General features: G+C 43.9%; 1 protein-coding gene across 4 annotated transcripts in view; it reads left to right on the forward strand.

Annotated features, from left to right (window-relative positions):
• Window positions 1-219: 219 nt before the first annotated feature.
• HDAC4 (histone deacetylase 4) overlaps window positions 220-12,529 on the forward strand; it is a 371,455-nt gene continuing 359,145 nt past the window's right edge. For 2 of the 4 annotated variants that reach the window (XM_083350735.1, XM_083350737.1), the window contains exon 1: window positions 220-385. The gene's annotated coding sequence lies outside the window, so the exon portion shown is untranslated. The remainder of the gene's footprint in view (window positions 386-12,529) is intronic. The other 2 variants (XM_083350736.1, XM_083350738.1) reach the window with 1 other exon arrangement.

Consider the following 12,529-nt stretch of genomic DNA (forward strand, 5'->3'; position numbering starts at 1 on the left):
TTATATCGCTTCAGAGACGGACTTCCTACTTCCGAAATCTTCCAAATACCGTACAATTCCAAAGCTACAAAACTTGTCTCTGAAGTGGGGAGGGGAGGACGAAGCAAGCCGCGAGGGACGGTGAGTAAGAAAAACCAGAGTGCGGCTATTAATAGCTTCGTTCTGTGATTGGCTTAAGGGAGCAAGAAAAAAAAGTCTGTACCACGTGAGTTACTATGTGAAAATTCCAAGATGGCGTGTTCCGTCACGGGCTGACTCCGTTGGTGGCGTGCTCACCGTAGTGGTAGCGCCGAGGACCGTTCTAGTCCATTTCTTGGCCAACGGCGACTTCCCTGGGGGTCATTCGTTTTTTATCCTTGTTTTCTTCTTCTGTTTCCTAACACAGGTCAGTATCTGGCGCGGAGGCTTCCTGGAAGATCGCGGTATGATGCCAGTTATTGCCCAATCGTTATGGCACCTTTCCTTTAAGCCATGGGGAGAGGTTGCGGCGGAAGAGTTTCCTCCTGCACCTTTAGCACTGGTAAAGGATTGGAGCCGGGGGGAGGGGGACAGGATATTCAGGGCCATGGGGTGACTGACACTTTAGAGCACCAATCGAGGCCTCATTCGAAGACTGGCGGGTGCCTTTGAGCCATCACGCGAGGGTACCTCTTTTGATATCGGTTTCGTGGGGGCCGTCGAAGCCAGGGTGGAGTTGGGCTTTTTTAGCAGCCCGTGCCTATCAAAGGTTGGAAGGCGGGACTTAGATCGACATTGCTCCCATCTTGTTCCCCTCCCCTCTCTTCGCCGTGAGTAGCGGGTGCCACCCTCTTGGCTTCGAGGAAGCGTGTGCTTTGAGTGCCGTCTATTTGTTTGCATTTTTTTGTGAATGAAGCGGTTGGATCCAAGAACCGCACCCGTCTAGCGGCTCCCAAGAAACTTATTTCCTCCTGCTTAACCGGGGCTGAAAGAGCAACGGCTGGACGGGTAAGATGCATCTATCATGGAAACGCCCCTCGGAGTGAGGCTGGGCAGTGCCCCTCCCAACATTCCCGGCGGTGAAGGCCAAGCGGGTGGAGGAAGGAAAGGCCGAGGGGCTAGGAAGGACATCCGGCCGTGTGGCCGGCCGGGAATAGGTCTTCAATTTTTCCGTCATCAACTCACTGTGGAGGATAGGCTGTAATTGAGAGATCTCTAGTCCCGGTGACCGACCCAAATTCAATTTCGCATCATTATCCTGGACACGTATATTTGCCTTCATTCGATAGGCCATAAATCTATCGCATCTTTTCATAGAAAGGAGTACTGTTTTCATTTAAATAAAATATTGCCACACCTAGTAAGATTAAATAGTGGTATTGCCAAGGAATGAAGGGGAACCACAATAAATCTACAGCGAGAAAGCAGTTGTAAAGACCCAGTAACGGACGTAAGGTCTCATTAAATGCTTTCATTTGGGTGGTGTTTGCTTCACTCAGATGCATAATTGTGTAATTGGATATATGTGAGAGCATTTGCAGGCTGTATATTGGACTGGAAAGGATGAAATCTCTGTGCATGGGCGATGTGGGCTCATTTGCCTAATCCCTGTATATTGGCAAAAAATTACCCTGTTAATGGGGAGTTAGGAGATTTTTGGAGAAAGGGTGAGATAACAGTTTAATAATTTTCATGCCCTCCATATAATAGCCTCTATGAAGGTACTGCTTCTTTTACAGTAGATAGCCTGCTTATTGCACTGATTGCAGTATTTTTCTATAGTATGTGGCAGACACATCTAAGGATAAAGATAACACCTTGTTCATCCTGTAATCTTGTCTTTGAGAGCATACTATAGCAAGCTTCTTTGATGGCTATTGCTAGGAGGTTATTTGCAACTTAACAGGACTCACATATAGATCTTAGTTATAGTGATATCCTTCTAGTTTCTCGTCCAGTACTGTATATCTCACTAGTTATATCTTAAATTCTTCTTGTACATAAAGTCCTATGTCCAGGCTGATATTTTTGAATATGGAGAAGCTTGAATAGGATTACTGGAACTATCTCTTGGCCATACAGTTGTTGCTTGTTACATAGCAGTGGGTAAGGTAAAAACGTTCTGATGTAAGACAATTTTGTACGTATGTATATACGTATATACGTACGTGTGTATGTGTATGTATACATATACACACATATATACACTACACACACACACACACACACATATATATATATATATATATATATATATATATATATATATATATATATATACTTATGCTCTTTTTTTACAAATGCTGGCATGTGTTTGCATGTGGATTACTGCATTCCCTGTTTTCTTGAATCAGTGCAAGAATTAGAAATCACACTTCATTTAAACCTATTGCTGATACAAATGGGTAATCTATCCAAATTTGTTACTGTATGGATGTTTATGGAACACTGAGATGCAAGCAAGTTTAGCAATAAACATAAAATGATACGTTTGATAATTATAATATTTGCCAATGATATCTTTGTATGTTATGCATTTTCCACTTGAAAATTTAACAAAATATTATGTTTGGTATATGTGTGCACGTATTTCTATTACCTGTTATTGTTATCTACTCTAAATTTTGTTAGCTGAAAAAACTCTTGCCACAGTAGTTTGGATACTGTTCAGGTTATTGAATGGTTTTCCGTTTTGTCAAATTCATTTCATTAGGTTCCTTTGTTGTGTTTTAAAGATGGCTTTCTTGCATTTAGAGTTTCTTTTTTTAAAAAACAAATTTTATTAGTTTCCAATTTAAAATCTGTATATTTAGAAAGCATCATGGTAATCAAAGATTCAATAACAGAGTTTTTAATACATTCAGGTTACATTATCATAACATCCTTCTCTATTTCCCTTAACATTTTATACAACATGTTTAAACTAATGAATTTCTAAGAATAGCATGGTCAATAAAGAAATTTATCAGTCCAATTTCAATGAAGTATATCCATGTCCTGTTATTAAGTTTTATCTAATTTTGATGTTAATTATAGTATTCAAATTTAACCTTTAACCTCCCAAATAATATTTGCAACCCAAATTTCCCTCATTTTATTACACCAAAAATTGTAACATCTAACATACACACAATAGTTAAATGGCTAAACTCTTACCTAATAAACATTGTCTATTTCAAATCCTAATACATCGTATGTTAGTAATAGGACAACCTATATTTATCGGTCTACTTCTACTTATACATAACCAAAATTTTAACATCAAACGTAGGATCCATAAGCCAAATTTCCATTATGTCAGTGTACAAATTATAATGTTTGAAATAAGCCTAATAAATACTTAAACACATTCTAATTCTATCTCATAAACATTTTGTATTTCAGATCCTAATAGGTCACTGATTACTAACAAAGTAGCCTGTAATGATTCTCTAAAAACTCATTTTTTTGAAATCTAACTCTAGTTTTCTTTTTTTTGCCAATTGGATTTCCAGACCAAGACTTTTAAATTGCCAAATAGGTCTTCTTTCACTCCCATACATATTATTTGCACCAGAGGAGGCCATCTAACCATGAATAATGCACAAAGGTTAAACCATTTATAGTCATTATATTGTTGTCCTGTTAATTCCAATCTCTTTTATTTGCTCTAATATCTTTGTCTGCAATTCGGTCTGAATTCTTCCATCTGGATTCCTCTATTTTAAGTAGAAAGTCTTATCTAGTTTTGTAATTAGTACTTGACTGTCCAGGGTTTCCACAGGCTGTCTTTGTTGATTTTCGGCATCCTCTGTGTTAGCATCACTATTTTGCGCATGGTATAATTCTAGAGTTGTAAGCTCTTTAGAAAAGGTCAACAGTTTTCGTAGGTCAAACTTTTCCAACAACAACAACAACAACTTTATTGATTAGCCCTTGGGCCATATAAAAGTGCAAAGTTCCAGCAACAAACTGTCACCAAAACTTGAGAAAGGCAATCCAAAATGGAATTTGATAAAATGCAATTTAAAATGGAATTAAAATAAAATACAATTTAAGATGAAATAGTAATAAATTACAAATTTAAGATATAGCTAAAATATGATAACATTATATTTCGGAGTCGCCCTTGCAATCTACCCCAATCAGTCCCACATATGCAGATCTTAACCGGATCATTTTGTTTAAATACTCTGCTACGTTAAATGTTATTTTCAAGTTCTGACCATATGGGGATCCCAATGGGTCATTAGTTTTGGTATATATTATTTATTTATTTATTATTTAAATTTATATACCGCCCTATTCCCATAGGACTCAGGGCAGTTTACAGGGAAAATTAAAATACATAGTATACAAAATTAAAATCAATTAAAACTATTGATTAAATTATAGTCCCTGAAGTTAAACTAAAACCCAATTAAATTAAATTAAATTAAATTAAAACCCCTCAGTCTGGGCCAAACAGCTTGAAAAACCAGGTTTTCAAGTCCCGGCGAAATGAGCGAAGGTCGGGGGCAGTCCTGAGTTCCGTGGGAAGTTGGTTCCATAGGGCTGGCGCACCCACAGAGAACACCCTTCCCCTGGGAATAACCCGCCGGCATTCCTTAACCGGCGGTACCCTGAGAAGGCCCTCCCTGTGGGAGCGCACAGGACGATGGGAAGTTGATGCCGGACCCAAGCCATTTAAGGCTTTATAGGTCATTACTAGCACCTTGAATCTCACCCGGAGGGCAACCGGAAACCAATGCAGCTCACGGAGAAGAGGTGTTACACGGGAGTATCGGGAAACTCCCATAACAACTCGCGCAGCTGCATTCTGCACCAGTTGAAGCCTCCGAGTGGTCTGTAGAGAGTGTTGCAGTAGTCTAACTGGGAGGTCGCGAGCGCATGGGTGACTGTGCGTAGGGCATCTTGGTCCAGATAGGGCCACAACTGGCGCACCAGGCGAACCTGGGCAAAAGCCCCCCTGGTCACGGCTCCTATATGGTCTTCAAAATTGAGCCGTGAATCCAAGAGGATGCCCAGGTTGCAAGCCCTATCGACGGGGGGTAACACCTCACCCCCCCATCTTTAATGGTGGAACAACCTGGCTAACCCGAGATGCCGGTATTACAGCCACTCAGTCTTGGCAGGATTGAGGCGAAGCCTGTTTCTCCCCATCCAAACCCAGACCGCCTCCAGGCAACAGGACATCACGTCGAGTGCATCACTGGGTTGGTTCGGGGTGGAAAGAAAAAGTTGGGTATCATCAGTGTACTGGTGATACCCCATCCCGAAACCATGAATGACCTCACCCAGCGGTTTCATGTAGATGTTGAACAGGAGGGGAGAGAGGACCGACCCCTGAGGGACTCCACAAATGAGAGACCTCGGGGCGGACCTCTGCCCTCCCGTCAACACCGACTGCGAGCGGCCCAGGAGGTAGCAGGAGAACCACCGTAAAACAGTGCCTCCCACTACCAACCCCCTGAGACGCCGCAGTAGGATACCATGGTCGATGGTATCGAAAACCGCTGAGAGGTCTAAAAGGACTAGGACAGAGGAACATCCCCTGTCCTGAGCCCACCAGATATCATTCACCAGTGCGACCAAAGCCGTCTCCGTGCTGTATAGACCAAGATACCTGTCTCTCACCCTCTTATACAGACAGCAGTCAAATAGGATGTGAGCCAGGTCCTCTACCTCTGTCGCTCCGCAAATGCAGAGATGCTCATTGTACGGTATTGCATGAAATCTCCCATATCTGACCATTGTGTCAAGCTGTTCGAATCGTGCTCTTGTAAATATCTCCCTAAGATGTTTTGGGAGTTGTAACTTCAAATAACTGTCCACCTGAAAAGTACCGTATATACTTGAGTATAAGCCGACTCGAGTATAAGCCGAGACCCCCAATTTCACCCCCCAAAACTGGGAAAAGTTGTTGACTCGAGTATAAGCCGATCTGCCGTTCTGCAAGCCTCCGCCGCCGGCGGAGGCTGGATCCGCGCTCTGCAAGCCTCTGCCGCCAGCAGAGGCTCGATCTGCCATTTTGCAAGCCTGAATACACAGGAATACCCTGTGTGGCCGCGGCTCTCGGGGAAGCCCTGGCTGTCCGCTTCCTCGCTCCACGCTGCCATTCAGGGCCCGCGCGTTCCCCGGGCAAATCGCGGCGCCCAGCAGGCGAGGAAACACGCCCGCTCCAGTCGCCCCCCCTTCCCTCAGGAGACGCGAAGCAAGTGACCGCCCGGAGCTTACCGAGGACTTGCGCGCGGCCGAGGCTTCGGTGCTTCCAGGATCGCGCGCACCTCTTCCAAGCCGTCGCCGTCCGGAGACCTGCCGAAGTTTGGGGAGGTTTGGGGAGGTGCGCGCGCACCTCCCCAAACCTCCCCAAACGTCGGCAGGTCTCCGGACCTCCGCGCCCTGCCTGTCTGCTTCTTTCCGCTGCGGAAAGAAGCAGGCAGGCTGTTTCTTTCCGCAGCGGAAAGAAGCAGGCAGGCTGCTTCGTTCCGCAGCGGAAAGAAGCAGGCAGGCTGCTTCGTTCCGCAGCGGAAAGAAGCAGGCAGGCAGGGCGCGGAGGTCCGGAGACCTGCCGAGGTTTGGGAGGTGCGCGCGCACCTCCCCAAACCTCCCCAAACTTCGGCAGGTCTCCGGACGGCGACGGCTTGGGAGAGGTGCGCGCGATCCTGGAAGCACCGAAGCCTCGGCCGCGCGCAAGGCTGCTTCGTTCCGCAGCGGAAAGAAGCAGGCAGGCTGCTTCTTTCCGCTGCGGAAAGAAGCAGGCAGGCAGGACGCGGAGGTCCGGAGACCTGCCGACGTTTGGGGAGGTTTGCGCGCGCACCTCCCCAAAGTTCGTCAGGTCTCCGGACGGCGGTGGCTTGGGAGAGGTGCGCGCGATCCCGGAAGCACCAAAGCCTCGGCCGCGCACAAGTCCTCGGTAAGTTTTTTTTGTTGACTGGAGTATAAGCCGAAGTGGAATTTTTCAGCCCAAAAAGTGGGCTGAAAAATTCGGCTTATACTCAAGTATATACGGTACATTCGTATTTACTCAGCCATTTCAACTTACCCACCTTCCTAAGGATAGCTATATAGCATATAGGAGCTGTGACTAGGGGGGGGCCTTTGCCCTGGTGCGCCAGTTGCGGCCCTATCTGGACCGGGATGCCTTGCGCTTGTGACCTCTCGTTTAGACTACTGCAATGTGCTCTACATGGGGCTGCCCTTGAGGACCACGCAGAGGCTTCAGCTGGTTCAGAATGCAGCCGCGCGAGTGGTGTTGGGGGTCTCCCAATGCTCCCATGTAACACCTCTACTCCGCGAGCTGCATTGGCTTCCGGTTGCCCTCTGGGTGAGATTCAAGGTGCTGGTGATGACCTATAAAGCCCTAAATGGCATGGGTCCGGTTTACTTATGGGAGCACCTGTTGCATCAACTTCCCTTCGTCCAGTGCACTCCCACAGAGAGGGCCTCCTCAGGGTGCCGTCGGCCAGAGAGTGTCGACTGGCGACCCCCAGGGGGAGGGCGTTCTCTGTGGGCACGCCAGACCTTTGGAACTGTTTACCGGTTGAGCTCCGGATGTTTCCTGACCTTCGCTCCTTCCACCGAGACCTAAAAACTTATTTATTTGAACTAGCTGTCCTGGTCTGATGGGTTTGGGGAAATTTAATATTAATTTTAATTAATTTTACTCTAATTGGGCTTAATATTTAATTCTATCTTAACTTTTGTATACTGTATTTTTATTGTATCTATTGCCCTGTACACTGCCCTGAGTCCTTCGGGAGAAGGGCGGTATAGAAATTAAATATAATAATAGTAATAATATAATAATAATAATAATAATAATAATAATGATAATGATAATGATAATGATTGATAATAATAATAATAATAATAATAATAATAATAATAATAATATCAGTTTGTGCTTCTATATCCTTAATTCTTTGGGCAACACTTTTTTAAGATTGTTCTGTTACGCAAGAAACAGGAAGGCCACAGCTTCTTACAAAATTTCTTAGTTTGGTGATCCAGGAGATTTGTGATTGTAGTTTTATTTGCTCTAGTATGCACAATTTGGGGAGTCTATCAGTCTCCATTTCATTAACTTTGCACTAATAGTTATAAGCTCTAATTTTAGATAATGCCTGAATTGTATGAATTCCCAATTCAGCTCTAACTGCTGCAGCAGATGTTCTTGGATCTACACCCAAAATACATCTCAGATGCTGGGACTGTGTTTGTTTTAAAACTGTGGTTAAGTAAAGACCCCAGATTTCTGCTCCATACAAGAGCATTGTGGTAACCTTAGCCTTATAAACCTTGAGTAATGGAGCTAGGGACCCTGGGTAACTATGGTTCTTTAGTTTGAGCAATAAATTTAAACAGGCTTTTGCTCTAAATGTACTCCGTTGATGATGGCAGGCCCAAGGTGCAGTCTTGGAAAAAGTTACTTCCCAAATATACAAAGGTATTAACCTGCTCAATTGGTTCACCATCTAATTGCCACTTATGTCTCTGATGGTTTCTTCCAAACACCATTATTTTCGGTTTAGATTTGCTAATGATTAGGGAGTTATCCTGGCAATAAGAGCTGAATCTTCTTAATAGCCTACGTAATCCTACTTGTGAGTATGATAATAAAATCATATCAGCACGCTGTTACAGTAAGTATTTAGGATCATCGGCATGTGTACCATGGTATCCTTCATTAACCCTGGCAAGTCATTGATGTATAAATTAAATAATAATGGGGCCAGGATACACCCTTGCCTTATCCCTTTATTTGTGTGAATCCTGTTAGTCAGGGCCCCATTAACCCCATACTGCATCCTCAAACAGGTACTTGTGTAAAGGGCTTTAATCAAAGCCAGGAGTCTGGGTTCTATTTTAAGAGATGTCAATTTACTCCATAGTACGTCTCTATTTACCATATCAAATGCTGCTGTAAGGTCTATAAAAGCAGCAAACGGGTCTCCTCTTATAGGCATATTTGGCAATTAGATGGTTCAAGACAAAGCAGTTATCAATAGTAGATCTGTTTTGTCTAAAACCTTCTTGGTCTTCTGTGAGGATGTTGTTTTCCTCTACCCAGATTTCAGTTCTGTTCAAAAGGTACCTAGCATATATTTTTGCTACAATGTCAATCAGGCTGATGGGCCTATAATTACTAGGATCCTTTTTATTCCCTTTTTTATATATGGGGACAACTATTACCATCTTCCACCCATCTGGTATATGGCTGGTGTTATTTATGTATGTAAAAAGACCTGCTAATACAGGGCCCCACCAGTTGGGAAATTTCTTAAATAATTCTGCTGGTAAAAAATCCTCGCTTGGGGCTTTATTGCTCTTTAAGCTTTTAATGATGGACTATCTCCTTTTCTGAGACTGGTGGCCAAGGGGGGAGAGTTCTAGGATTTACCAAGTCACTGTTTAAAAATAATTTATTTTACCTCTTTACCGGTTCAGTGGGGGCAAACAAGCACTGATAATAATTTTCCCAGTCCGCGGCAGAGATTGGTATGTCAAATGCAAATCTCCGTTCCTTCAGGATACCTGCTACAGAGTGCCAAAATAATACTGAATTATGATTTCTGGCAGCCAACTCAAGTTCTGACCAGATTGAAATGGCAAAACATTTTTTCTTTAATGTTATAGTTTTTTTTATATTCCCTTCTTGTGTGCAGCATCTTCGCTTGTATATAGGCAGTAGGTTTCCTCTGGGCAAGCCTCATGGCTGCCTTCAATTTCTTTTTCTGTCGCTGGCAATCAGGATCAAACCAGCGAGGTCTACCCACTTGTGCTTGGAGGAATGTACACATTTACCAATATTAACTCAAACTGGTCATATTCGAATTTGACAGCTAGAAAGTACGGATACTTATCTTCGTTATATAATTTCTCTGCCTGCCATTGCAACTCTTGCTTTATAAGAATGCATAGCCCACCAGAGGGTCTCCCTTTGTTCTTTGTTTTTAGGGCTGGGGAGGCCTATCCCTGAAAGCCTGGCAATTGTACTGGTTCGTCCACTTCGGTTAGCCAGGTTTCTTGAAAGGCTATTACGTCAAATCTAGAGAGAAAGCTCATTAGTCCACTATCAACCATCCCTTTCCAGCCAGCTATGTTCCAGGTCAGACATGTCAAACACAAGGCCCGGCGGCCGAATCCGGCCCGCGAAGTGGTTTCATGTGGCCCGTGAAGCCATCCTGGAAACAGTGAGGGAACGGTCCCCACTGCCTTGGCCCTGGCCCAGAGACCCTCCTTCTGCCAGAGACCCTCAGATCTGTTCCACTCCTGCCCAGGCCCCCATAGGCACCCTTGATGCGAACGATGTAGAGCTGGCCATGCCCACCCAGTAGGCCATACGCACTCTAGCCATGCCCACCCAGTAGGCCATGCCCACCCTGGCCATACCCACTCGGCCCCCTGAGGGCAACTGCAATGCTGATGTGGCCCTCAATGAAATTGAGTTTGACAACCCTGTTCCAGGTCATCAACTCTATGGGGTTCTCAGAGGCAAGGTGGTTTGACTTGGTTGATTGGCTAGATGGTAAAAATGCCAGATGTCAACTTGACATTGGAGCTGGGTCAATATCATCTAAGCTTCCCATATAAATGCAGTTGTTGTGAGGTTCGATATTTCTCCTCATGGGTTGCAGAACTTGTTGTTGCTCATCTATATCTCGGTTGCCAGTGTGCCTCTGCTCTTGCTCCAAGAATGATTTTTTTTCCAATGGGCAGGTACTCTGGCTTAAGTCTATAAATGTAGATTTATGTCCATTTTTGGAGGGGCATGGCTGAGGGTTCAACTTGTAGAAAGATGTTGTGGGAACTTCTAAATCAAGTGAGGATGTAAGCTGGATTATGTCCTTAGTGTTTGTCATCTTTGGGGGCACTGTGTGATGAAGCCCTTTGTCTTTCAGTTGTTTCTCAGAGGCTGGGTCAGTCAGTGCAGTTACCCCACTCTCATCCTGTGTGACAACACCTTTTTTACTGTTGTGGTAAAGGCAGGTTGTTGATTAAATATCTTGTCACAAGGTTGCATGGTTAGTGGAGCCAAATTAAATAGAGGCTTTGGTGTAGATTGAGTTGTTGTCAGTGCCTCTTTTAGGTCATCCAATCTTTGAATGATGTTAACTTGCTCAGGTTCTGGCAATGCATTGAATAGGTCAATCAACATTTCCTCTGGCACATCCTCAGCAGTTCCTGCAGCTGTGGGTAACACAGTTCGTATATTGCTTCTTTGCTTTCTCAGGGTCAGTTCAGTTGCAGCAGCCTCAGGCTTAGTAGTGTGAGGGCTGTTGCACCCAAGATTTAAAGCGACAGTTCCATCTTGGTGACGCTGTTTCAGGAGTGGGCACACTTTTTCTGAGCAAAAGACCCTTATTGGAAATATTGAGAAAAAGCTCAGAAAGGGCTTCATTCTGAAGAGCATGGAGGGAATTGTGGGCTGCTTGAACGATAGGAGAATTCTCATACATTGTGTTCTTGCTGGCAGCCACTCTGCATGTAGTAGATCTATCAGAGTGAATTCACAGCGGAGCAGCTGCCTCAGGGACAGCCTAATAGCTTTTCTATTGCTCCAACGCCCTCTATTTACTCTCTTGTCATAAATTTGCAAAGTAACCTGGTTAGTTTGCAGACTGTAGTTATATTGGTCATCTCTTAGACCTTTGCCTGATTGAGTGTTTTCTCTGTAGGTGTTCAAATTTTTGGGAGGAGAACAAGGTCTTTCTCTAGTTTCAGTTCCTGAGTTAGCCATCCCATGTCTGTCCATGGTTATCCTCCCAAGTCCTTCTACAGTATTTGGGTGGCTCCTAACAAACTATGCAAAAGATTCTTTCAGGCAGTCGACCTTATTTATGACAATTGACAAGAGATCATATATTTAGTTTACAGTTTGAGCTATAAGAAAACATTGTCTCGAGAGGAAGTCTGTCACATTTTCCCCCTTCAAATTTGCTACATCTCCCTCCTGTGTAAAAAAGGCTGTTGCCAGATTCCAAGGAGGGGAGCCATTCTCCGAGAGGGAGGAGGACAACTCCACACGCTGTCTTCTCTCCAGTTCGGTTTGTAAGTCCCATTCCAATGAGTCACATAAATTAAATTTATCTGATAAGGTGCCTGCGAATGAGTTACTTACTGGAGCAGACTGTCTGTTTGCAATATAATCCTTCATTTTCTGCTGCTTCAAAGGCTTGGATATACTGCAGAGTGCTGTCTTTTCCTTCTTTTCCCCATTCAGGTTTGTTAAAACAGGTTTAAAAATAAGTTTTAAACTATGGTTTAAAAGGTTAAAATGGGTTAAAAATGGGTTTAAAAGTTAAAAAGGGGAGGAGCTCTTTCCAGCCTTTGCTGCCTCTCCACTTTCTTGGCTCCCCAAACTTTTCCAAAGTTTGTGGTTAGTCCTTAGGGTTGTCTGTCTTAGTGATAGTTCTTTGTACTTTTAAAATTGTAGGTTCTTTGAGTGGAGTCAAGTTTTGGATATTTTTTTTTAGTATCTTCTTGCTTATATTCCTCTGTCTCAATAGTAACTTCTTCCAATTTTGTTATGTTCTGAATTGTAAATTCTTTAGTTGGAGACTGGGTTTCAATTTATGGATTGGAGTTG

Source organism: Vipera ursinii (genome assembly GCF_947247035.1).
Source record: "Vipera ursinii genome assembly, chromosome: 1".
Taxonomy (NCBI): domain Eukaryota; kingdom Metazoa; phylum Chordata; class Lepidosauria; order Squamata; family Viperidae; genus Vipera; species Vipera ursinii.